A 25606-nucleotide genomic window follows, 5' to 3' on the forward strand; every position below is an offset into this window, starting at 1 on the left:
ACCTCAGCTTTCTATTGTGTCAAGGGGGAATAATTATGTTAATCATACCGTGCTATGAAACGTAACATTTTCATGTAGAACACCAAGGACTAAGTGTGGCACAAAATAATCACTCAATGAAAATGGAGCCTTATTATCCACATATCACCATATTATTTTTATATATATAATATATATATTATATAAAATCATATATATCCATTTATATGGATATACACATACATACTTTTTTAGAGAGGCGGGTGGGCAGAAGGAGAGGGAGAAAAAATCTTAAGCAGGGCCCACACACAGCATGGAGTCTGACACAAGGCTTGATTTCACAACCCTGAGATCATGACGTAAGCCGAAATCAAGATGCTTAACCAACTGAGCCATATATTCACTATTAGGATAGCTCCTAATTAATCAAATTTGGTATTAAATGCCTCAAACTAAATGGGATTTGTTTTTTCCTTCTTGTTTTTTTAGCCTAAACTTTGGAACAGAGTATAGAACAGCATTTACTGTGGTGGTGGGAAGATCTCAGAGCTCCTGGGAAAGGAATTATTGGTATCGTTCTATTTTTTTCTAAAAAGGTCTATGAAAGCTGCATGTCTGGAAGACACCGTGTAGAAGAGCATGACACTGACATAACGGAAAGGAAAATGCTGGAACTACCGCATGTTCTAACTACACAACCACACTTTTCAAAGGCATATTCATCTCATTCTTGTTTTATTTCCAAAGACTTATTAAAAGAGAACAAAGGAGTTGCACATTATTATTCCTTAATTCAAATATTTATGAGAGTTAAACATTCCTCTAGCCATTGTCCCAGGCATCATGCTGGACCTAGAGTTAAGATGGTGTGCAAATGTTACCTTTGTGGAAACTAAATTCCAGATATTAATTAAGTGGGTCACATTTGAAGATGGCACCACCAGTCAGCCCTGCCCTTAGACTGTTCTCTTAGATGTGGAGACAGATATGGCCCAGCGAGTGCACTGTCCCTTGGATCTGGGAAGGGCGGTCTGGGGTAGGAAGTGCAGGCTGGACTCAGACTGCAATGCAATGCGATGCAGTATATAATCCAGAACAGGAGAGGCTCTACTGGCCGTTGAAAGCTGTCCTCAGTGCTGAAAGGGTAATGGGATAAGGAACAGCACTTTCTACCCTTTCTACCCTCTGGGAATTTACAAATAGAGATAGAATGTAATGGAACCCAGAAGAGCGGGGGTGGGAGAGGAGAGGCTACAGGGGCTGCAGGTGGGAGAGTCCATCCCACTAGGGAATAGGACCCTAGGGGACCTGTACTACATCAGCCCCAGGCTGTCACAGCAAATTCTGAGGGAGATATGAAAGAACCTAGGACTTTGAGAGGCTCAGGAGGGCTGGGTAGGAAAGGCACAGAGTGTTTTCACATCCAGTATAGGCCAGGCTGGCCCAGAAATAACTGTGCTTTCTGGGTAGTTCTGAACTGGAGAAGAGAACGTAGCTACAAGGGAAAACAGAAAGAAACAACATTCCCTAAGCAACCTCCATGTCCAGTTGTATGGCTCTGGGAGGTTGGGGGAGCCCTGATTTGTAGTGTTGGCTGATTTCCATAGTGTAAATATTCCCACTATGCATAACTGATTTCAGGCTACAATGGCTTAACACCACCTTGAAAGATCCAAAAAAAAAAAAAAATTAGCCATAAACTTTCAGAAGTTGATATGGGCAGGCTCTAGTACATCACTGGTTGTGAGCCAAAGAACAGCTTGAAGCACATTACATGTATTATCTCAGTGAACAGTCACAATCTTCAGAAGTGGTAATTATGAGTCCATTTTACAGATGAGAGGACCAAGGCCCAGAAAATAAATTCACTTGTCTAGAGTGACAAAGCAAGAGCATGGTAGGAGCTAGGATTTGACTTAGATGTGTCTGACTGTAAAGTCTATGTACTTTTCACTGCAGGTGTCGAACTCTTGACATCAGGCTCATCAACTAAAAGTTCACACCAGCTGGGCCCCCACCTGCCCACCCTGCTGAGTAAGTGACCGACCAGATGGGACCTCAGAACATCCACAAAGTGAACAGCAAGATAGACGAGCAGACACTGGACTTATCTCCTCATCTTTCAAGAGCTAAGAGAAGCCCTCCTGCCTGCTGGCTTTGGCTGAGCCTTGCACAGCCTCCTGAACTCAGCATCCTTTCTGAAAGGGCACATATGGCCTGGACTCAGTGGCTGCAAGAAAACCAGCTGGGCTTGAGCCGCCCCAGCCCTGGCCTGTGGAAATGAGCAACTCTAAGCTTTTGGAAAATGAATAGTATCTCCCAAAGTTGGCACCTGTCCCTGAAGTCAAGCATTCTGAAGAGAGAAAGACAACTACTTATGAAGCAGGAAAAGAGGAGGGATGCCCAAAGTAAGCAGGCAGGAGGCGGTCATCCCAAGCCCAACACTCAGTTCAGTAACCCACAACTTCACAAAAGTGAGCTCATGTGCATATACAGGATGGGGATGAGAGAGTTCTGGGAGGAGGGTTACCATTCACTCCTGCCCTGAGAAAGGACAGCGGTGATGCCAACCACCTATATGCCAAGTATATTACACTGCATAACCCAATAGCCCTTACAGTTAGCCTGTGACTCGGAAAACTTTTGCAGATGAGATAGCTGAGGCAGGAAAAGGAGATTCATAATCTATCCAAGGTCCTATAGCTAGGAAGTGACAAGGATTTTGGTTTCAGTCTCTCTTATTCCAAATTCTATGTTCAGGCCTCCATACCTCTCTAAAAAGGACACAGTACATCCTCCAAGTAGCTGGACATCTGCACCTACCAGTCCTAGCTAAGGTTCTAAATGTTGGGTGGCTGGGTGGGGGGCCCCGGAGTGGGATATGCAAAGACTTCAGGAATGGAGGTCCAAATCATATAGTCCCGGAAAAGCACAAAAAGGTTACACAAATATGATCTTGTCACCACTCCTTGTCACTTACTGCTGAGTAAGGATTCTGCTGAAAGTAAAACTAACTTTTCTAAATGTCCTATAACATGTGATCCTACTATGCCACAGAGGTAGGAAAGCCAGGGGTTAAGTGCACAGGCTTTGTGGCCCAACAAATTTGCACTCACACCCCAGATCTGCTACTTTGGGCAAGTTAGTTAATCTCACTGAGCCCGCTTTTCCATCTATAAAACAAGGGTTGATGGATAGCAGCTACTTCATGGGGTTGTTGTAAAAAGTAAATAAGATCAAATAAATGAAGTCCTACATGATATCTGATGATCAGTAATCTCTCAGGCCATGTTAGCTCTATAAACACCATCATCATCATCATGATTAAAAATATTTTGTTATCATTACACCCTTTCACTGGTATGCAAATGAAACTTATGTTTAGGCAAGATTGATTAGAAGAAATTATGTAACAAGCACTCCCTATGTATGTCCAGAGAGAAAAGCATGGAGGATTGAGGACAGGATGGAAACCAGTGTGGACACAGGCAGGCTGAAATGGCTCACAGGTGGACACCGGGAACATGGTGCCATAAACGGAGTACCAGAGTATGAGTGGGACTGAACAAGGTCATGCACAGGACAAAACAAAGGGTGTTCTTTCTCCCAAAGTGATACTGACTCCTGACAGTCCTGGGAGGACAGAAATTGAAACAGGTCCTAAAGGGAATCTGTGCTTTGGGTGCTGCAGCTCTGGGAGCCGCCAGGAGGCAGGATTCTGTGTGCCCTGCATGGGGTGAACTGCAGAGGGCGTACCTGTGTCCAATCAACACTCTGCAGTCACTTCAGGGATGGTCGTTAAGATGCTAAGACTCTCCCCCAGGAAAAGGAGGAGAAAAGAAGGGAATGAAAAAGAGAGAGAGAAATGGAAGCCGAGGGGGACTGTGGAGGAAAGAAAAGGAAAAACAAAGGATAAACCAGAGGGAAAGGAGGGGGTAATAAAAGGAGAGGAATAAGGGGAGACACAGCACTCAGCACTGCCCTAAGGCATTCTCTATATACCATTCACCTGCTGGGTGTCTGGCCCTGCCCCCCACTGCCCCATCCTCCATGAGAACAAAGACCACTTCTAGCTGTCGTCAAGCACGCAGTGAGTACTCAATAAATGCGTGAGGGAGGAAGGAAGAGGAAGATGGAGGGACAGAGGGAAGGATGCTGGGAGAGAAGGAGGGAGGGAGTAGAGAAGGATCCTCTGGAACCCCTGTTACATGGAGAGAAAAGCCTTCCCCTCCCCTCTGGTGTTTATCTAAGCAGCTGGCAGAACTAAGGCAGTTTTGCTTAAAAATCATTTCCCAGGGGATTAGCATCCCCTTTCACACTTAAAAGCTTTCCCCAAAGCCAAAGAATGAATTGATTTTCCTATAACTAATCACACTCCTGTTTAATAGCAGGAAGCGGCTGCTTTATTTTCTGTCTCTGTCTCTAGAAAATGCAGACTGAACATTCACCCCACCTCTCCCCCACCAAGGGCAGGAGACCAGAATGAAGAAGGTGCCACTCAACAGGGCACCCTCCCTCTGCCCCAAACCTCCACAGCCACTGCTGCCTCTGAAGAGGGTGACGAGTGTGGCCCAGAAAGGGCACTTCACATCTCACGGCGCTGTCAGTGTCAACCTCTCCGGCCCAAGCACTGGTCTGTTTGTACGGGTAAGATTGAGAGTCTCATCTTGAGAACATCTCACCCAGAGTGCAGGGCTGGAGGCTGTGGAGTCCCTGTCCAAACCAGAGGTTACCGAGAGGAAAAATAATGTGGCAGCTCGTCCGTAAGGACCCCAAGTTGCCCTCCAAGCCTTTGTTTACTTAAGCAGCCCAGACGGCCAATGCTGAACACAAGGAGAGATGTGGTATTTACAGAGAATCTGCCCTCAGCTAGTCTCCTGGACTTACCTTCCACATCCTGAGGTACCAAACTGGAGACCATTCTCAGGAACACGAATACCATCCCACTGCAATGAGGTAGTTCACTTTGCTCTATGATCTGCACATCGGGACCAACTTCAAGTTTTATTCAAGCCTACGCAACCGGACTGAAAGGATCCAGATTGAATCCGGCCCCACCCACATGTGGTCAACAGGAGCAACGGTTGAGTGAAAAACAGCAAGTTGCACGTGGCACCATTCCATCTGTGCTCCCCGGGGGGAATGTAAATCCACACAATACTTTGGCCATGATTATTAGTATTTGTGAAGTACCAAAAAATGAACAGAAATACAAATTCATGAGAAAGGCTGCATCTCTACAGAAAGAAAGGGAGATGAGAAAGGGAGATGATGAGGGTAGCTCATCTGTGATTTTTAAAATTTCGTTAAAAATATTAGGAGAGGGCCGCCTGGGTGCCTCAGTGCGTTAAGCCTCTGCCTTCGGCTCAGGTCATGATCTCAGGGTCCTGGGATTGAGCCCCGCATCGGGCTCTCTGCTCAGCGGGAAGCCTGCTTCCCCCTCCCCCCTCTTTGCCTACTTGTGATCCCTCTCTCTCTCTGTCAAATAAATAAATAAAATCTTTGACCAAAAAAACAATATTAGGAGAGAGATAACTGCTGATTTGGGGTGGTAAGAACATAGTTATTCATTTTCCATTTTCTTTACATTATCTTGTACTTTCATGTACCTTTAAACTACTTCTATTTTTGTTTTTTTTTGTTACCTTTTTTTTTTTACCTTTGTTTTTGTTTTTTTAAAGATTTTATTTATTTATTTGACAGACAGAGATCACAAGTAGGTAGAGAGGCAGGCAGAGAGAAAGGAAGGGAAGCAGGCTCCCTGCTGAGCAGAGAGCCTGATGCGGGCTCGATCCCAGGACCCTGGGTTCATGACCTGAGCTGAAGGCAAAGGCTTTAACCCACTGAACCACCCAGGCGCCCCTTTACCTTTGTTTTTAAAGATTTTTGTTTATTTGAGAGAGAGAGAGAATGCACACACACAAGCAGGGGTAGGGGCAGAGGAGGAGGGAAAGAGACTCTCAAACCAACTCCTCATTTAGCAAGGAGCCCGACCTGAGGCTCATTCCCGGGACCCTGAGATCATGACCTGAGCTGAAATCAAAAGTCAGACTCTTAGCTGACTGAGCCACCCAGGCACCCCTACATTTGTTTGTTGTTGTTGTTTTTAATTTGAAAAAGGGGGGGCCTGTGTACAAAAGAAAAGCTAGCTCTCCACACTCAGTCATATCGTGTCCAAATATCCATGTATTATTTCTTCCTTTCTAAATCAGTCTGAGGTTGAAACCTCAGCATGCCGACATTATGGGTGGATCATTCTTCACGGGGCGGGGAGGGTTGGGAGGGGGCGGCTGTCCTATGCCCTATAGGATATTTAGAAGCTCCCTGGCCTCCACCCACTAGATGTCAATAGCATGTCACTCCCAGTTGTGACATGGACATTGCCAAGTGTCCACTGGGGGCAAAAATCACCCTCAGATAAGACCCACTGGCCTCAGTGAAACCGTACATTTTACTCTACTTTCTCCTTCTCTGGCACAGTGTACCACACACTCATAGTACATCAGGGTTTTCTGAAGACTTTGGCATTCATTTTCTTACTTGGTTTTGAATTGTCCCATGTGAGGAGATGGGGTTGTTACCTCCATTACCTAATGGGTAAACTGAGGCTCAGAGAAGCCAGGCAGCTTCTACCAGGCCCTAGAGCAGAGTATGGGCAGGATTTGGTCTTGAACCTGCGTCTTCAGATCTGTGTTGCTAAGCCATGGTGTAGTCCTTCCTAACCTAATAACCAGACAAACATCTCTCTTACTGGGGTCTACTCTCTCTCTCTCCTCTCCCTCTTCCTCCAGGACAGGAGAATTAAAGGTAATGGGAGGAGAGGAAGGGGAGGTGTCAGAGGAAAGACCAACACCTGCTGAGCACCTACTGTGTACCACAACCTTTCAATAACCTGTCTCTATTGACTTCATAATAACCCCCCAAAGCAGCCAATAGTATTCATATTTCACAGATGAAGAAACAACTTGAAACTAAAGAATCATATTTACTTGTGGCAAATGTAGCACATTTAAGAGAAAAGGGGGCTTTCTGGTATTTCTAAAATCTAATTTCATCTGAGGACGTATAATAGGATTAAATCCCAGCTGTTCCACGTACAAACTGTGTGATTCCGGGTGAATGACCTAACCTCCCTATGCCCCACTACCCTGTTTTTATTGATAAACCCAGGGAGGATCATATTCAGTGAAACGGTGCACGTGTAAGCCAAATATAACTGGGCCGCCTGAAGGCCTGACTCTGTCCACTGACACATTAAACATAACACACACAGATCCCGTAAGCATTTCAGAACAATGAAGGTATCTTAGAAGGGGAGCGCAGATATGCACAGTGTGTCTCAGAGGAGTAACATCCATATGCACGTCCTCCCCTCAGAGCCCCTAAGCTGTTGCCCTCTCTTTCTCCCTGCAGTCCTTCCACCATCGCCCGGAGCTCTCCTTGTCTGTCCAGGCCCCTGGCAAGCCCCTCCCCCCTGCGAAGCTGCCTACTTGTGACTCTCTGGCATGGCAGGTCTCCACTCTGCTTGCTCTTCTCTTACTGGCCAAAGCACCCAGGAGATGGGAGAACAAACTCTCCATCTCCTCACTCTTGAACAGGATCTGCTTCAGTAACCAGCATGTCATATGTACTTAATGCAAGCTAACTATCATGGTGGTTGGTGCTCTTTGCAAAAAGCCTACAAGCTGCCAAGCGCTGTGCTGAGAACCGGGGCTTTCAAAAGAAAGCAAACACAAATTTTTGTCTCAAGGAAGTTCACAAAACATGAATAAGCCAACTTGTAGAACCTATTCCAATTCACATGGGGGCTTTTTCTTTTAATTGAGGTAAAAATCACGTAACATAGAAGTATACCCAAACATAAAATCAACCATTTTCAAGTGCACCATTCAGTAGCATTTAGTACACTCGGTGTTGTGCAAGCATCACTTCCCCCTAGTTCTGAAACACTGTCACCAATCTGAAAAGAAATCCTGTATCCATCAGCACTCATGCCCCACTCCCCCAACCTTCCAGTGCCTAGCAACCACTCATCTGCTTTCTGTCTCTACAGATTTCCCTCTTCTGGACATTTCATGTAAATGGAATCAGAGAATACGGGACCTTTTGTGTTTGGGTTCTTCCACTAAGCATCAGGTCTCCAAGATTCATGTGCATTGTGGTGTGTATCAGTACTTTGTTCTTTCTAGGTATGCATCCCAAACAAAAACTTACATATGAATATACAGAGCAACATTGTTTATGATACTCAAAAGGTAGAGACCAACCAAATATCTATCAACTGATGAGTGGACAAACAAAATGTGGCATCAACATACTATGGAATATTATCCAGGCATCATGGTGTTTTCACATACATAATTTCAGTTAATCAACAGAATGAGGCTGTGCAATACATAGTATTCTATCCCCACCCCAGTTTTTGGAGGAAAAGACAGAGGATCATAAACATTGTCAATGTCGTATCTCCCAGCCCTACCTGCTTCAAAATCAGTTGTGTTCCTGAAAATGGGAGTATCTTGGGCAAAAGACCCTGACTCATATCCCTGGAGTGTGTAATGTAAGTAGTTATGGAGTACAGAGTATTTAACATGCCCTATAAAATTATCCCTTGTGCCAACATCACCACCACGGGCGTTTCCTTCCTTCCCACAATGGTCAAAATCATTCATTCACATTCATAGTAACATTAACTATGCCCTCATCAAGGATCTTTGGCTTCTTATGAATCACTAATTCACTTTCTTGCACATAAACTGCATTCTCTTTCATATATAGCTTTAACCTATTTAATTAGAGCCTTAATTTACTTTTTTTTTTAAAGGGGAAAAAAAACACTTTAACTCTACAATGGGCTAAAATTATACCTTATGAAAAGATGCGATTGTTTCCTGACCATGAACTTTTGCTTTTATGAATTGCTAATTTGGTTAATGGGCTCATTCTGCTCTGAAATTTGCATCATGAAAATTACTAGCTTCGAAGAGTCCTCTGTGTACAACGCAGTTTGCACGTTTTGTTGTAAAGGTCACATTTGACATCGTAAAACAGCGGGCCCTTTTGAAAAGGTACAAATGTAAGAAATTAAGTGGCCCCATTGGTATAATGTCATTGTTAAGGAGGGAGAAAAGATTTTTAAGTTAATTTTTATTCATATTGTTTACGTGCGTGCAGGCTGAGCTTGGTTCCGTGTGAATCCCTTCTCATGGCTGGCACATTATTGGCTTAACCTGTGATTCAGGGACACCGATGGCTGGAAAGCTTCTGCCACCAGCATCAGTGGAATGAAGAGTCTTGAGCTGGTAAAAGAGTCAATAAATAAAATAGAAGGTGCCATCACCCCCATCTGAGAAGACTCATGCTGTGGGTAAAGTAGACAATAGGACATCAAATCATACCTTAAGTACTACCAGGAGGGGGACCCTCTACCTAAAACTATCTTGCTGTGATTCAAAGTGCTTGACCACAATAAATCAAGAATATTCACTGCCCTAACTGATGGAAGGTTGACTTTTGGATATTCCTAGGCTGGGTTTGTGAGATCAGGTACACAAAAGAACAACCCAACTTACGATGCCTGGTGGCTCAGTCATGATCCCAGTGTCCTGGGATCAAGCCCTGCATTGGGTTTCCTGCTTGATGGGGAGCCTGCTTCTCCCTCTCCCTCTGTCCCTGCTTGTGTTCCCTATCTTGCTGTCTCTGTCAGATAAATATATAAAATCTTTTAAAAAAGAGAAAAAAAAAGAGCAACGCAACTTGGTGATTTTTGGAAGCCTTCTTGTGTTCCTGGGGAAAGTGGGGCCAAGCCCACATATACACGGGCATTGAGAATGAAATACTGCATGAGGCTTGGCCACCTGTCTCAGTGCCGGAGGAAATGAGCAAAGACCAACAATGCCCCGGCAAAAAGATGACTAAGAGTAGCCAAGAAGTCACAGCTATTCTTGTGAAGAAGCGGTCTTGGGTTAATGGCAGGACTACTCTGCTCATGTGCTCTACAACTTTTGGAAAGTTTCCTTACTATCCCGACCTGGGTATGTTTTGTTTTGTTTTCACATCTACCACAGAAGTGGTGATCAAAGCATACACCTGCGATGGAGGATTTTTGCTGAGATTTTTAAAAGGTAACGCAGAGCGCCTCGTCATGTTAGATGACCTGGAGAAGAGGGAACAAATCAAATACTAACATGAAGACATAACCGTTTCACTTCCTGCCAGGGCTCCAAGAAGTCCCTCTCAGAGGCGGCAGTGGACACCCTGCCTTGGGCATCAAGTCTGGCATGACTGAAGGGGGCCTTGCCAGAGGAGGAGTGGGTTTGCAGGGCAGCATGGGAACCCCCGGAGTACCATTCACCCTTCTCTTGGGACTGGACCAGCCCCAGGAGGAACTGAAAAGAAAGACCGCATAGGCACACAGGTAGTGACAGGTGAGTGAGGGATTCCTCGCTTTTGAATAGAGACTCTTCTAGGGGCCATGCATGGCCTTCCCATCCTCTGACCCAGCCCTGGGTAGAACACAGGCTACAAGAACACCATCAGAGGAAAACAGTCCTTTGTGACAAGGAAAAAGAAAGACCCCCCCTTCTCTCCCGGGAGCACATGGGGCCTCCCTCCTTCCTTCTGTAATTACCTCTAGTAAATTCCCCATTCATCTGCATGCTGGTTTCTATTCAGCAGGATTTGAGGCTGTGCTGCTGGGGAGAAGGGGGGTGACTAGGCACATTCAAACTTGCACAATCTCCAATCACCGCACCTGATGGGGACGAGCACTTGCTTATGTGAAATTTTCATTTCAATCCCAGGCTCAGATTGCACCGTTTCACAGCCACGCTCCCGAGCACTTACACGCAGAAGGCTTTTCATCCTCCAAGTCCTGCACAAGTGTTACCTAATTAATGTTCAACAATGTTACCAAACCTCCCTCTTTTAAGACGTATCAACCTGGAAAGGTCTGGAATTAAGGATTTTGATCTCGAATGGATTGCTTTCATGTATTTCGGATAATTCACACAGCTGCTTAAAGACAGATATTCATCGGCTATAAACAGCCCGGAGTTCGAGTAGCTACACAAATAAACCTTTCCTTATCTCTCCCAGCAGCCTCCCTTTGCCTGCTTGGGCAGTGAAGGGATCAAAAATGCTCCCTTATGGACTGATTCGATGAGTACTTGGACTCTAAAGCCAATGATTCTTCAGCCAGGCAGAATAAACCACCAGACCGAGACCCTCCCAGTGGCTTTCCCTAAGTCCAGACATGGCCCCTAGCCCTGCCCATCAAAGGGAGGTCAAGACACCTGGGAATTCACTGGTAATGCAGAATCTAGAGCCTCCCCTCAGACTCACTGAACCAGAACCAGTATTTCGGCAAAATCCCTGGGAGATTCCTGTGCACATTAAAATTTGAGATTCTCTGGTCTTTCAAGTCCCTCACGAACAGAGTCCTGGACAACTCTCAGGCAGGACCTCCCCCGTCACCCTGTTTTTGGCTTCCCTGCTGTTCCTCAAACATAGCAATCATACTCCAAGACATGGGCTTTCACTGTGCTCTCTGCTCAGGCTCACTTCCCAACCCGTTGAAGGGAACACCCCTAGAGGGCACCATTCATGTGGCAAGCAACATCAATGGTGGCCCCCATGGCCTGACTCCAATGTACAATATGAATGGTGTCTCCAGGAGTTTGGTGGCACAGTCGCCCTGTGCAAGGCCCTGGATAAGTACCATCTCTTCAAATAGCCTTCCTGTTCACCATTACCTAAAACAGCACCCCTCTTTCTCTCCCACCATACTGTGGTTCTTCATAGCATTCACCACCATCTGACATTGTATCATATACCCATTTGTTTACCTGTCTTTCCTTGCTAGAGTTCATTCTCCATGAAATCGGGGACTCTGTCATCCCCCCACCTGACACCAATGTAATACTCAGCCCTTAGAACGCAATCTAGTAACTGCTGTGCAATTTGTGCATGCATGTGTGTGTGTGTATGATAAAAAGAACTTTTCTGCAAAATAAACTCATTTTTCTAGATTCTTCAGAGTGATGCAGCCCAGCTCTGTGTTGAGGAATGGGACTCCACACCCGGGCAAGAGCCACTTCTGTTCCTCAGCTGCTACAGAAGTCCCCTTTGCATTCTTCCTAGTTCTCTAGGCTCTGTATACAGCAAAAGTGGGCTAATACGATCACCGTCAGATGTAGCACCCGGCACCATGGAAAAAAGAGTCAAATGCCTGGAGAACACCACTGATGGGAAAGCAAGGCTCATGCTTTGTCTGTCTGGTTAGCATAACACTTCTTACCTTAGCAGAAAATAGCTTATTACCAAATACCGTGCAACTTCAAAGACACCGGACGAATGAATTGACAATGATAACAAGGAGAACAGAATGACATCAACCCAGGGAATTTGAGACCATGCCTACACTCTGCCAAACAAACCAAGTAAACATAGTCATCTGGTTCCACTCAAATGCCTGATGTCACATTCATGAGTGAAGCAGGACAGATAAAAATGGCAGCCTTCGTGCTAATGAATGGAAACTGACCCTGACACTCAGTGTTGGGGAAGCAATAAGAAGTGGTGAAGACTGTAGTAAACAGAGTCCATCCACCTTCTGAAGGGGGCAGCTGCTACCCGAGTCCTGTTGACTAGTGTCAGGTTGGGATATGGAACCATTGTCACCAGACCTTCTGATTTCCAAGAGAAGACTCTTATTATACCTCCTAGTTTCAAAACATTGACAAGTAAATCTAAAATGTCAACATCTCTGCAAGCAAATAAAATATATCTATGAACAAGACATACCCATAAAGTCATACTTGTGAGAATAACAGCTTAGATCTTTGACGTCCCAGCCTTCATGTAGCTCTTTGTCCGTACAACTGTGCCTTCACTGAGGGCGTTTCCTGTATGCACATGCATGAGTTTGCACACATACAATTCTAGAATATGTACTGTGACAGGAAGCCAGAGAAAGGACAAGCCCATCCTGAGTTAGATGCAATCAAAACTCAGCCCATAGTCTAAAAAAAATCTAGGAATCTCGCACACAGAAGTAACTAGATGAGGGAGGGTGGGAGGTGTCCTGTAGGGGAAGAGAACCGAGCTCAGAATTCTTAGGGGACCCAATTCTTCTGAAGGAGTATGCTATTCCTTCCTCCTACAGGGACCTGCTGCAGGAAGGAAGGGCACTTTCTGTAGGAATCAAGGAGGGCATCATAAAGAAGGAACCATTTGAATTGAGTTTTATAGGAGGTATAGGATTTGCTGTACATAGAGGAACGATATGGTGAAGAGGAACCAAAAGCGTCAAAGTACTTCCTGCTTGATCTGAGCGCACTCAGCGTAGAACTGAACTCTGCTGCTCTCTGTCCTATGCCTCTGGAACTCACAGTGTCCTACTGAAGCTTTATGACATAGAAAGCCAGTATCCATGGGGCAGACAGTAAATGGAAAAAGCAGTTCCCTTCTTTCTCCCATTCTAACCTTCCCCATTTAGAATCTACGGGAATAAAAAATACATTAGCTTTGGATGTTACGGGGTGGGGGAGGGTTGGAAACAGTTTCAGTCCTACTTTCCCATATTTCCTTTAGACCCGAAAGACACCATTCTGGATCACTTCCAGGGGAGCAGTGTGTTTACTGAGAGGAACAAAGGGTGTGGCAGAGAGATTATTCCAGGCAACAGCAGGTAGAGGTGAAGGAAAATGGAATGGAAGCCCCTGCAAACTCCAGCCTACAAAATCAGGCTGGCTCTTCACCAGGCAGCCACCCTGACGCCTGGACTGTTTGCTCACAAACCACCTTGATCAAACAACCTTTAGTATCTTTAGTCAAAGCCATACCATGGGGCGGGGTCGGATAGTGGTGACAGAATCAGAAAGTCTGGGTTGGGCTCTAGGCTCTTCCAACCTATTATCTGGGTGGTTGGGGGCAAGTAATCTTTCCAAGCCCCAACCTTCTTAGCTATAAAATGGCAGTAATGTTTGTGTCCCCTCCGTAGGGCTTACAGGGGGTATTAAATAATCATGTACGTACCACACTTAGCATTGTATGTAAGAATAGAAAATTCTCCATAATAGTTGCTGTTCTGTGTTGCTTTCAGTTATTTAGAAAAATAGATCTCCTGTGAGGAGCAGGGATGAGGACAGAAGGGATGTCCACTTTGCCCAAAAGATGGAACAGCCTTGGACTTTCTACATCTTCAGCGTAGAAACATTTCAGAAAACTGGACTCTTAGGTACCTTTTTTTTTTTTAAGATTTTATTTATTTATTTGACAGACAGAGATCACAAGTAGGCAGAGAGGCAGGCAGAGAGAGGGGGGAAGCAGGCTCCCTGCTGAGCAGACAGCCTGATGCGGGGCTCGATCCCAGGACCTTGGGATCATGACCTGAGCTGAAGGCAGAGGCTTTAACCCACTGAGCCACCCAGGTGCCCCATCTTAGGTACCTTTTTAACCCACTGAGCCACCTAGGTGCCCCGGATCTTAGGTACCTTTTTAAAGAGGCGTGGTGTTCAGCCAAAGAGGGATTACAGCTGACCTTAGCTAAGGGGTAGGAGAAGTTCCCAGAACCCAGAGTGGGTATAAACCCAGCTCTCCTGCTTCCTTCCACACAACCAGGGACAGAAATTCTTCAACAGGGGAACCTGAATTCTCTCTTACTGCTGCCTGAATGTATGCATCTCTCTCCACCCTCGTGGGGTTCTTCAGCCCACTCAGTGAATTAGTGGACTGACCAGAAGTAAAGAGTGGCCAAAGGGTATCAGTTCCCAGCATAGTGCCAGGCACATTCATGAATAGTTCGTAATGAATTGGGATCATTCAGTGAATAGTTCATAAATGAATGAAAAAGAATAGAAACTGCATTTATGGAACACACACTAGGTGTTCATTCAATATACTAGATACAATACATTAAACACATTATAAACATTCACTCATATGACCCCATGAGCAGATATTACTATTATCTGAGGCACAGCAATATTATTTCAAATGCTACAGGTCACCTGTAGGAAGTAGCAGAGCAGGAATGAGACCCCTGGAAACCTCGTTCTAGAGATCACTTCTCTAATGATGAAGGAATGGCTAAATAAATTGAGGTCAGAGGCAGGGACTGTTCTACAAACTTGCCACATTCTTCCACCTTAAATGATGACCTAAAGCTTAATTGTCGGAGGCTGTTTGAAAGCCCGCTTTTAGGTTGATTTGCTTTTTCTCAGTGGCATGTCAGCTGCTGCCCGGCATGATAGCTTATTTAAAATATTGGGTAGAAATAAGATTCACTGTGAAATTAGTTGTAGACAAGCTCAGAAACTGCTAATGATGCAGAGATAATAAGGGGATTTGCAGAAAACACTGATATTGCATTATGATTAGTGAGCAGAGCGTCACCCCTTGAAGCCTGCAGGGCCAGAGCTCCCACAAGAAGAACAAATGCATATGCATTAGCAGCACATGCTGGCAAATCCAGGCTCCCGAGGCCAGCGGGCTCAGGCCTCCTGGTCAGAGGCTCAGAGCTCAGCTCTGATTTGCAAAAATGATTAATTTGTGGGTTTTGAGAATGAGAAATGTTTACTTCCTAGGTCTCGGAGAAACCAAAGGCCGGTCCTAAATCAAATTCCCATTTGAAAATGAAAACGAGCAAGAGCAGCTCTGGAAGGCAGCCCTGCGGTCTTGCCTGGTCCACTGCCCAGGGCTCCTTAGGCAGCCATCCCAGGGTATGATCTCAAGTCTACTAAAAACTTCTCTAGGTCCTATGCCTGCATGCCTAAAAGAGCCATTTGTCAGCCCAAATGTACCGGAGTAGGGAGATCAGTTAGTAAATCATATCTCGCCATACCAGTTAGTAAATAATGATTGCCCTGACCTTGCCAAATGGCCCTAGAATCGCCCTCCTGACCTCTCTATGACCCAGCAACTAAAGGGTTTATAGCTGGCACCGTGAATGTCCTCAGATCCTATTCCAGTACTGTGGCCAGCATCCATTCTGATCAAATGTCCAAACCTAATTGGATATTACGTATTTCTAATATCGTCCCTCTATTCCCAGTCTCAGACATGCCTCATTGAAGTATCTATAACATGAAAAATGGGCTACATGCTAGCAATCAAAAAGGATAAAATTTTCTAGAAAAGCCTAATGCTACAAATCATTAAGACCTGTGTCCCACTCTGGCTTGATCTATCCCCTGGTATTTACGAATGCTCCCAAGATGGTGCACCCAGGACGTGTAATTTGGCCAAGTTACAGTCCCTACACTTTTGGCAAAGAAGGGGGAAAATGCAAATTGTGTGCATGTCAATGACTAAGTCACCTGCATAATGAGATGCCAGAAAGTTTGAGGCTAAAACACTTATTTACATGAAAAACAAATCTGTATGGGATACATATTTCTCTCCTTCACATCTCAACACATTTGTCACTCAGAGCCAGAAGGCTCTACTCAACAAAGTCCCTCCAGTCCCTGGCCCCATTTTCATTCTCTTTAGCTTTCAGCTTAACTCCTTGAGGGATGGAGGCCACCAGGTGTTCAAAACAGATGCCGCTACTTTGCTGCCTAGGGAACCACATTCAGAGAGAGGGATGGGCTGCAAGGATGCAAATTCCCACCATGCCAAAACTATTTGTATGATCCTTGCACAGAATATAAATTATTTATTCAATTTATTCCGTGAGGTTGATACAGCTGAGTATCTTGAGGTTCTGTCAGAGATGGCTGACCACCAATACAACTGGTCCTTCTCTTTTAATTACAATGAAACTGCACAAAAGTCAAAAGTGAAAAATTAAAGAACGATAGGAAGGGCATGTAGTTCAGGGATGGACTGTGACGAGTGCTGTTTGGGCTGCCTGGTACGTTTTCCCTCCATTTCCCTTCTTCCTGTAACAGAGTCTGGGCCGTCCTGAGCACAGGAGTGGTCACGTGACCCTGTCCTGACCCATCATGGTAACTCCCTTACTCTGGACACAGTGACGGTGGGGGGGGGGGGGGGTCGGTGTAGCATCCAAGGAGAGCCAGTCAGAATCCACCCTGGGACTGATATGTAAATGCTGTGAATAGAAGATTCTCCTTCCCCTGGTATTGCTGAATATGAGGTTATAAAGCCAAGGAGCTGGTAGGTATCTCTCCCACTACCTATGCCATCTGGACAGAGTCTATCTGCAGAATGAGGCCAATCAGAAATAAACAGAAATGAAAAACAAATGGGGGCACCATGGCCCTGACTCCCGGCTCTGCATCCCACCTCCCTAGATCCTCCAACTCTTCCGTAACTCCCTGAATGACCCAGGATTCTTCCCAGCTGTGTAAGCCAGTCAGTTCCTCTAGGCTTAAATGATTTGAAGTAGTTTCCATGACTGAAAACATCCGGACTTGCACTCAATTATGGAAAGGATGGATATATATCTTTAATCACACTTAAGTATTTGATAAAATATACTTAGCATTTTTGTACGAGTTCTTTAATTTTGTTTTCCCCCTTTGCAATTTAAAATGATTAATTACTTTCAACCTACTAAGTATGCAATTAAAATGAAATAGTCCTCTTTGTTTTGGTCTCTGCTGTATTTGAGATCCCTACTTTTTATCCACTTGTATGAGCATTTTAATTTGCCTGTTTTCTGCACTTGGTAAAATATTAAGAATGAACGTGGAAACACATAGTCAAGTAACTGCACTAACACTACTGTAAGGGCAAAACTGAAGACTTTGCCAAAACTGAGCCAGTATCTAGCAGGCAACACCAGCATGCAATAACCCAAAATGTTCATGTGTTAAATGGTAAAGAATGAGAGTCTTGGAAAGTTGGACCTCAGGAATTGCAGTCACTCATTTAAATGCAAGACCCTAGGTGGCAGTAGGGGGAACACTCACCATTAACCTCTGGTGGGATTGCTGATATGGTAAGAAACTGGCCATCAAAAGTGCATCTATCTGTGCTTTGGGATGAGGAAAGAAAACACAAGTATAGGGTTCTAGAGAGAGGAATGATAGTTTCACGCCATCTTAACTGACATCCAGTATAAAAGTTCTTAAGATTAAAAGTCCTGGAATCAGATGACCTGGGTTTGTTTCCAGCCTTACATTTTTCTACATATATTTGAGAAAGTATTTAACTTCTATGCATCTCAATTTTCTCATCTATTAAAGAAAGATAATAATAGTACCTATCTCACAGGAATTGCGTCAAGACTGATTCAAGATCACCCTTGTCAAACATCAGCACAGCATCTGCCCTATCGTAAGGGCTCACTAAATCATAGTGCTTACTATATCTACCCCATCCACTGTTACCCTTCAGGCCCTGAGAGCAGAGGACAAACACAGCCAGGGTTAGGTAGTTTGTGGGCAGAAACTGAAGGTGACTGTTACATTGAGATGTAACACTGCTATTATGTGGGACAGCAAAATTCAACTTTTCCTAGAAGACACTGAAGCCCCTGCCTTGTTGAATAATAAAACAGCAGCCATAACAAAAATGATGGCTCTCATTTACTAAGTTGTTACTATGCTAGGCACTTTTCACCTACCTGACATTCACCACAAGTACAGAGTAGGTATAATTTTCTCCATCTCACAGAAGGTAAAGGAATATTGACCAGGAAACAACTCAGGTGAGGTGACTTGTCCAAGGGACACAATGATGTGGAACACAGCAGATATGACTCCCAATTCCATCCCCGTTTTGAAACATCAGACTACGACCGACAGAGCTGTCTCAAGACATGTTCCCTAATATACAATCATAAGAATTATGGCAATAATAATAATCTTTTGACTGTCTGCATGTGACAGGTGTCATGACAAGTAGGTGACCTGCATCCTGTGTCCTTTATGAAGACACTCCTGGGCACACAGAGCAAGACCCTTCCTCTGGCATCTCCATACCTTCCTTGGCTCCCTAACTTAATAATACTAGAAAAGAAATCTCAGGCATCCAATCCCCCTTTGGGATCTCTGCACAAAAGCTTACAGAGAGCAAACATGTGGAGGCTTAGCCCCTCTTTGCAGTGTAGAGATATCATATCACCTGTCTGCCTGTCCATTATCTGGCCCTAACAACACTGCAAAACCACCCAAGGGTCCATCGCAGGAAATGATTGTGCACTGAGAACTGCCTTCAGCAAAATTCTGTCTCTTCAAGAGAAAAGATCATCTCAACAACAATTATCTTTCACCAGATTCCAACATTTATTGCATTCAAAAGATACTCAGTAAACCCAACACTAGGTACAAAGAAGAAAAAAAGGGAGATCATCAAGTAGCCCCACTCTAGGGAGTGAGGAACATAAAAGGAGGTGGGCACAATAGCATTTGATAAGTTATATATAACAGAAGCAAAGTAAAACCTGCAATGGGTACATAGAAGACTTTTTTAAAAATTTATTTCAGAGAGAGGATGTGTATGCACATTAGCAGGAAGAGGGGCAGAGGGAAAGGGAGAGAGCAAAATCTCAAGCAGACTCCCCACTGAGCATGGAGCCCAACGTGGGGCTTGATCCCACAACCCCCAGATCATGACATGAGGTGTAATCAAGAGTCAGATGCTTAGCCAACTGAACTACCCAGGGGCCCCAGAAGAAAGACTTTTGGAAGCATAAGGGGCTGCAAGGGGATGGGGGGGGATATGAGAAAGAGCCTCAGAGAGCTTGGCCAGTAGTACTGATCATCAACATGATCACCTTCATCAGGACAAATTCTGACATACAGTGAATGACCACTTGAGTTTTGTTTTCTTTACCTTTTTTTTTTTTTAAACACGGATGCAATAGCTCCAAGTGTCTATGGCCACAGTTTTGGGAACTGGTTTGGCTGTTTGTCATGGACAACTTCCAGATGCAAGTATGACCTTTCCAAAGGAAATAACCTCACCGCCCTACTTTCCCACTCTTAAATGTCAACTGTTGCCATTATGCAGCTGTTGTGCTGTAGATGGAGAAAGTAACATCAAAAACCATCTAAAAACCCTATTTGGTTGTTAAACATCAGCAACCAAGACATTTAAAGCTCACAGTGCTCCTCTCTAAAATGACCTCCTCATCCATACATCCAATCTCCCTTGTTGCTTTTCTTCCAACAATTAAAGTCACAGGGTGAGAAGGGTCAGCCCCCAAATCCTGCCTGGTTTTGAATGGCAAGTGCATGTCCTTCACTGGGATAGAAAAAGCATTAAGAAGTGTGTCTGTCTCTGGGAAATGCTGGCTGATCAAAGCACTGGCACCAACAACTGGAGACCCAAGTTCTGCAAATGGACAGTGTCATGCAAGTTGCCCACCAGTGCTATAAAGATCCTGAGGTGATCTGTAAAGAGAACCTGACAAACTTCTGTAAACATGATAATTATTAGTCAGATGGTAGGGAGCGGTGTCTGAAATACCTATGCCTTCCTCTCACTCTCTCCTTCAGAAGGCCCCATACCCCTGAGCCTCTGAGCCTCAAAAAAACCCTGAGCAGTGGATAGAGATGGACAGGGGAAGAGATATATCTACACTGACCTCCCATGAGAACAGAAAGCAATCATATCCATGACCACTTAAGAGTCACCAGGCACTGAGTGCTACTAAGAGTTAAGTGTCTGCTAAACATTAGCTCACGGAATCTCCCTACAACACCACAGTACTTTCATGTTTATTAAGATTTAGAAAGTGAGACTTGAAGGTAAGTTGGTAAGAAGTCAAGATTTGACACTTCTTTTAACCTTGGCTCTATGACCCTCCAACTCAACACAAAGGGCTGCACACTGAGCCCAGCTCTGCCTCCTAAAATAGACAGCTGGATAAATACAACCTTAAGCTAGAAGGAAACAAGGTCAGGACAGAGAAACAAACTCAGGGGAACAATTGTCATGCCAGGACCCCAGGCAGGTGCCAAGGGCAAAATTATTTACATGAACAGGGAAGGCAGCTGTGGCATTGGCACAAAGCTGGACCAGATTTCAGTCTTTGGCTCTGACACTGGCCCCACTCTTCTCTTGTTACTGAGTTTTCCAGTGTTTAAATGGCCCGTGCGTCCCTCTTCAGGCAGTGGTTTTGTCTGTGGGAATTGTCTCAGAATTTGTAGACTAAGCCTAAAGATACAACGGAGGACACTGTGGTCAGCTGGTTCACCCTGGCAAAGCCGTACAAGCTTTATAGATGAGTCTGTTCTGTTTGGTTGCTACACCCAATTGGATTGACTGGCATTCACATTCTATGGGTGATTAAATACTGTTACATCCTTAAAACACTGGGGGGTGCAGATAGAGACAGGGTCTTCCAGGGTCACTTATGGGTTGAATCCAGGTCCTGGTGGCAGCCAGTCACCAACCTGAGTCTTCTACCCTTTACTCTCAACACATTAGGAGTGGAGAATAAAGATTAAATGGCTTGTTGCCTTTGGAGTATCAGTTTGTCTTTTCTATTTAGTATTTAATGCTACTCCAGTGCATTTGTTTTATTGTGTGATGGGTGCTTGGGGCCTAGGTAGCATCATTAGAAAGGCATTAAATTACCCACAGTTTATTCTGGTGACAACTGGCATCATCTGTAACTTGCTACCCTCACAGCTACAAGATACCTTTGTATATTATCTGACTTACCTTATAGACTGGTCAGGTGCCACAGGACTCACTACAGCCCCTGGAGAAGATGAATTTAAACAAAGGAAGATGGGTGGGAAGATGGGATAAATGGGTGATGGGCATTAAGGAGGGCACTTGTTGTAATGAGCACTGGCTGTTGTATGTAAGTGATGAATCACTAGATCCTATATCTGAAATTAATATTACACGGTTTGTTAACTATCTAGAATTCAAACAGAAACTTGAAACATATAAACAAACAACAAAAAGAGGAATAACATGGCCCTGTGAGATCTCACTTTAGTCATGAGGCTGCTCATATTTGGCATGTGGAATGTACTAGTCAGAATTTAGTAAATGAGAAACTAGAGATGGCTCTGCTGGCTCTGGCTTGCTATCAAGGACCATAATAACAAGGTTCCCTCCATCATTTATGCCAGATGTCTCGGCTGAAAGTTCTTGAAATGTCTTCATTCTCACTGGGGTTAAAGACAAAGCAATACACCAGGATGCTTCAGGCCTTGGATTTAGCATCTTTCCTAGAATTCAACTACTACTTGCCTGGCCTCAAGGTCCTTTCCTTAGTCCAGATCCTAGGAACATAGACTATACCAATGGTTCCTTTTCCCTAGAACTCAGGGGCTCCTTCTGATTTAGTTCCCAATGGCGAGTGTGCCCAGGATCCAGAGGGGTCAATAAAGAACAGAATTAAAGGGGAAAAGAGAAGAAAAAATAAGTCTATGATAAGTGGCATCACACACAGGACCTCCACTTGCATGGCAGAAAGAGACTTCAATTCTTGGCTTCCTTAATCCTGTTAAGTCTTTAATTCAGACATTGGACTGCACTGCATTTCTCAATAGTCTATCTGATGTGAAGGCAAGTTATCCAGTGCCAAATACTGGACAAGCACTGAAACTCTAACTGTACAAAGTCCTTATTGACTGGGGTAGCGGTGGCAGAGGCAGAAAAACTACCACCCTTATACTATTTCACTTAGTACTGAAGATGAAACTTCCTCTCTCAGATGAAAAAGACAGTTAGACCTAAGGCTATGAGACTGCCTTTAAGTACTGCTTTGGCTATTTCCCACAAGTTTTAATTATGTGCTTCTCTTGTGGAATATTAATTCCCTTCTAAATGTACTTGTTACTTATGAACTTGCTCCTTCACATCTGAAGGTTTAGAATTTTTTTGTATAAAAAATATTTATTTTTAGTTCTATTCTTTGTGATCAAAGATATCCCATTTCTGTACTTTACAATTGAGTTTTTTCTTAGAGATACACACACACACACACACACACACACACACCATGATTACTATGGTTAAAGTCCTATCTGTGGGGTAGACAATTTGGTTTGTGTTTTCTAATTCTACCTGGTGACATTATTCATTACCTCTATGTTCTATTTAGTTGTTTAGTAAATCTGAGACACCAATAATATAGGAAAATTTTGAAGGGAAAACATTAATTTGGTGCCACTACATGGGATATGATAGGATTTTTCAGCTCAAATTATTTAAAATTACAGAGCCATGAAGCTGAACTTAAAAAAAAAAAAAACTAAATTATTTCTAATAGTGGAATTTCTCAGCATCTTAATTTGAGTAAAAGAAAAGGTTTAAATAGATTTGAGGGCTTAAATACTTCTGAGGAAATCAGGAACTGCAAAGCTGGGATGTCTAATTCACCTAAAAGTAATTAACAAAAAGTAAGTTAGATCATTATTTCCTCCAAGATCATAATTTAAAAGGAAGCTGATTTATCTGAACTGATTGGAGCTTTCAATCCCAACAGAAATGTAGACGCTTGGTTGTTTTAAGGGGAGAACAGAAATGAGACCCAATTAAGCAAAATTCTTTCTTATGGAAAAAAAAATGTTTTAGATAAAATGATTGCTCAAATGTGCGCAGAAGGGAAATGAAGAAAGAGATAGATCTGAGGGTTTTTTTCCCCACCTCTACTTGAAACCTCTGTACAATTCACAAGATCCACCATTAAAAAAAATAAGGGAACTCATTTCCACCCAAGTGTCTGAGTATAACCAGCTGTTTACAACTGGTGAATGCAGGAGTTCACATTAACATTTGACATCTGGCTCCCATGGGAGGAACAGGAACTGAGAGCCCCTAGAATTGGGGAGGAGTTAGAAGTAGGATTCCTGAAACTTTGTGTTTAGGGTCTGTTATGGGCAGAATTGTGCCCCCTCCCACAAATTTCTATGTTGAAGTCCTAACCCCCAGTACCTGGGAATGTTATTGTATTTGGCAATAAAGTCTTTGAAGAGATAATTAAGGTAAAATGAGGTAATTTGGATGACCCAACATGGCCCTAACCCAATAGGGCTGGTGTCCTTTTAAGAGGAGATTAGGATACAAACACACACACAGGGAACACCATGTGAGGACCCAGGGAGAAGACAGCTGTGTGCAAGCCAAAGAGAGAGGCCTCAGAAGAAAACAATCCTGTGACACCTTGATTTCAGACTTCCAGCTTTAGAACTGTGAGAGATAAATTTCCGTGTTTAAGCCACCCAGTCTGTGGTTCTTTGTTATGGCTGCCGAGCTGACTAATACAAGGTCTCAGGTATCCTGGCTCAGCTACAGATTCTCTCTTCTCTTCCCATTACACTGTAATTCCATGAAAGTAAAGCCTACTGTGCCAATGGTAAACAAAACAGATTTGTTAACTGAGTAATTCTTTTCCCATAGAGTGAATTAAAGGACAGAAAAGCGACAAAGTAAATCCACACCAGTTCTTATGACTTGGCTAGGCAGGAAGGATTACACAGGGGTTAGGTTTGGGACTGCTCAAGTTCAAATCCCAACCACCCCACTGGTGAGCAGTGAGACCCATGTTCCTTTACCTCTCTGGGCCAGTCTCATCCGAGAACAGCAGTAAGGATCCGAGTGGCAAATGATACCGGGGACCACTCAGCAAACTCACTGCTTCATTCAACGTCCTGAGCCTGCACATTCCAGGAACTGCTCTAAGAGGATACTGACAAAACACCTTGCTGTATGGGGCTTATCTCCTGGAGGAGGTTAGCTAGTAATGATAGTAAGAGCACTTTAGTAAAAACAAAATAAAACAAAACTAGGAAGATGGCTTAAATGCAAATTTCTAAGGTTTGGTCCATTTCAGGGTGTTATATGTAGTGTCCCTGAATCCCATTTAAAATATAATCTGCAGTAGCCCATGATAGCTGATGGCTGATACTCTCTTGTGCCAGACTCTCTGGCACCCCAGTCACCCTCGATCACACCGTCCCCAATCAGGCAGAATCCTTGCAGATGCCTAAGCATTTTGTTGTTTAGCTATGGATTACCCTACTAGTCAGTCTCTTTGTCATCAAAAGGCCTGCAAGCGACTCCCTCCGTCTCCCTGACCCACAATAAGAGCTCCGCAGTGCCACCTAGCACTCAATGTAAAGGTCTCTGAAGGGTCCCTGAGGCAAGCCCCAGGCCCTGTCACCCTGCATTGGCAGCTGTGTCCAAGCCAGCAGGATTGCAGCATATGCAAGATGGCACAGGGACAGCCTGTCAGGGAGCGGAGGTCTGAATCCATTACCTACACAGTCCATCTCTGCCACAGCGCTTCTGTTACTCAGGTCAGGAGTGAGGGACAGAAGCCAGAGCATAAAAAACCCTGGGAGCTCAGGAACTTCAATCTTTGTTTTTAGGAACTTACTGGCACCTTCCAGTATTAAAAAAAAAACTGAAAAGTTTCCCCTAAGCTTCTTTTGCCAATCCTTAAACTTCCCCAAGACTTTTGTTTGCCCATCCGTCAAGTGGGGTGGAAACTGTCCACCCTGCTCGTTTCATGGGGTTCTGTAAGAACGGTCTTCAGAAGTCTTCGTGTAGGATTTCTTTCTGGGGGTAATGAAAATGTTCTAGAGTTTACTGTGGTGACTGTTACACAACTCTAAATGTACTAAAGACCACTGAATTATACAATCAAGTGTTGTAGTGTAAATTGTATAGTATATGAATTATATGTCAATACAGCTGTTTCATATAAACAAAAGCCTTTATAGGGGCGCCTGGGTGGCTCAGTGGG

Source organism: Martes martes (genome assembly GCF_963455335.1).
Source record: "Martes martes genome assembly, chromosome: 18".
Classification (NCBI taxonomy): domain Eukaryota; kingdom Metazoa; phylum Chordata; class Mammalia; order Carnivora; family Mustelidae; genus Martes; species Martes martes.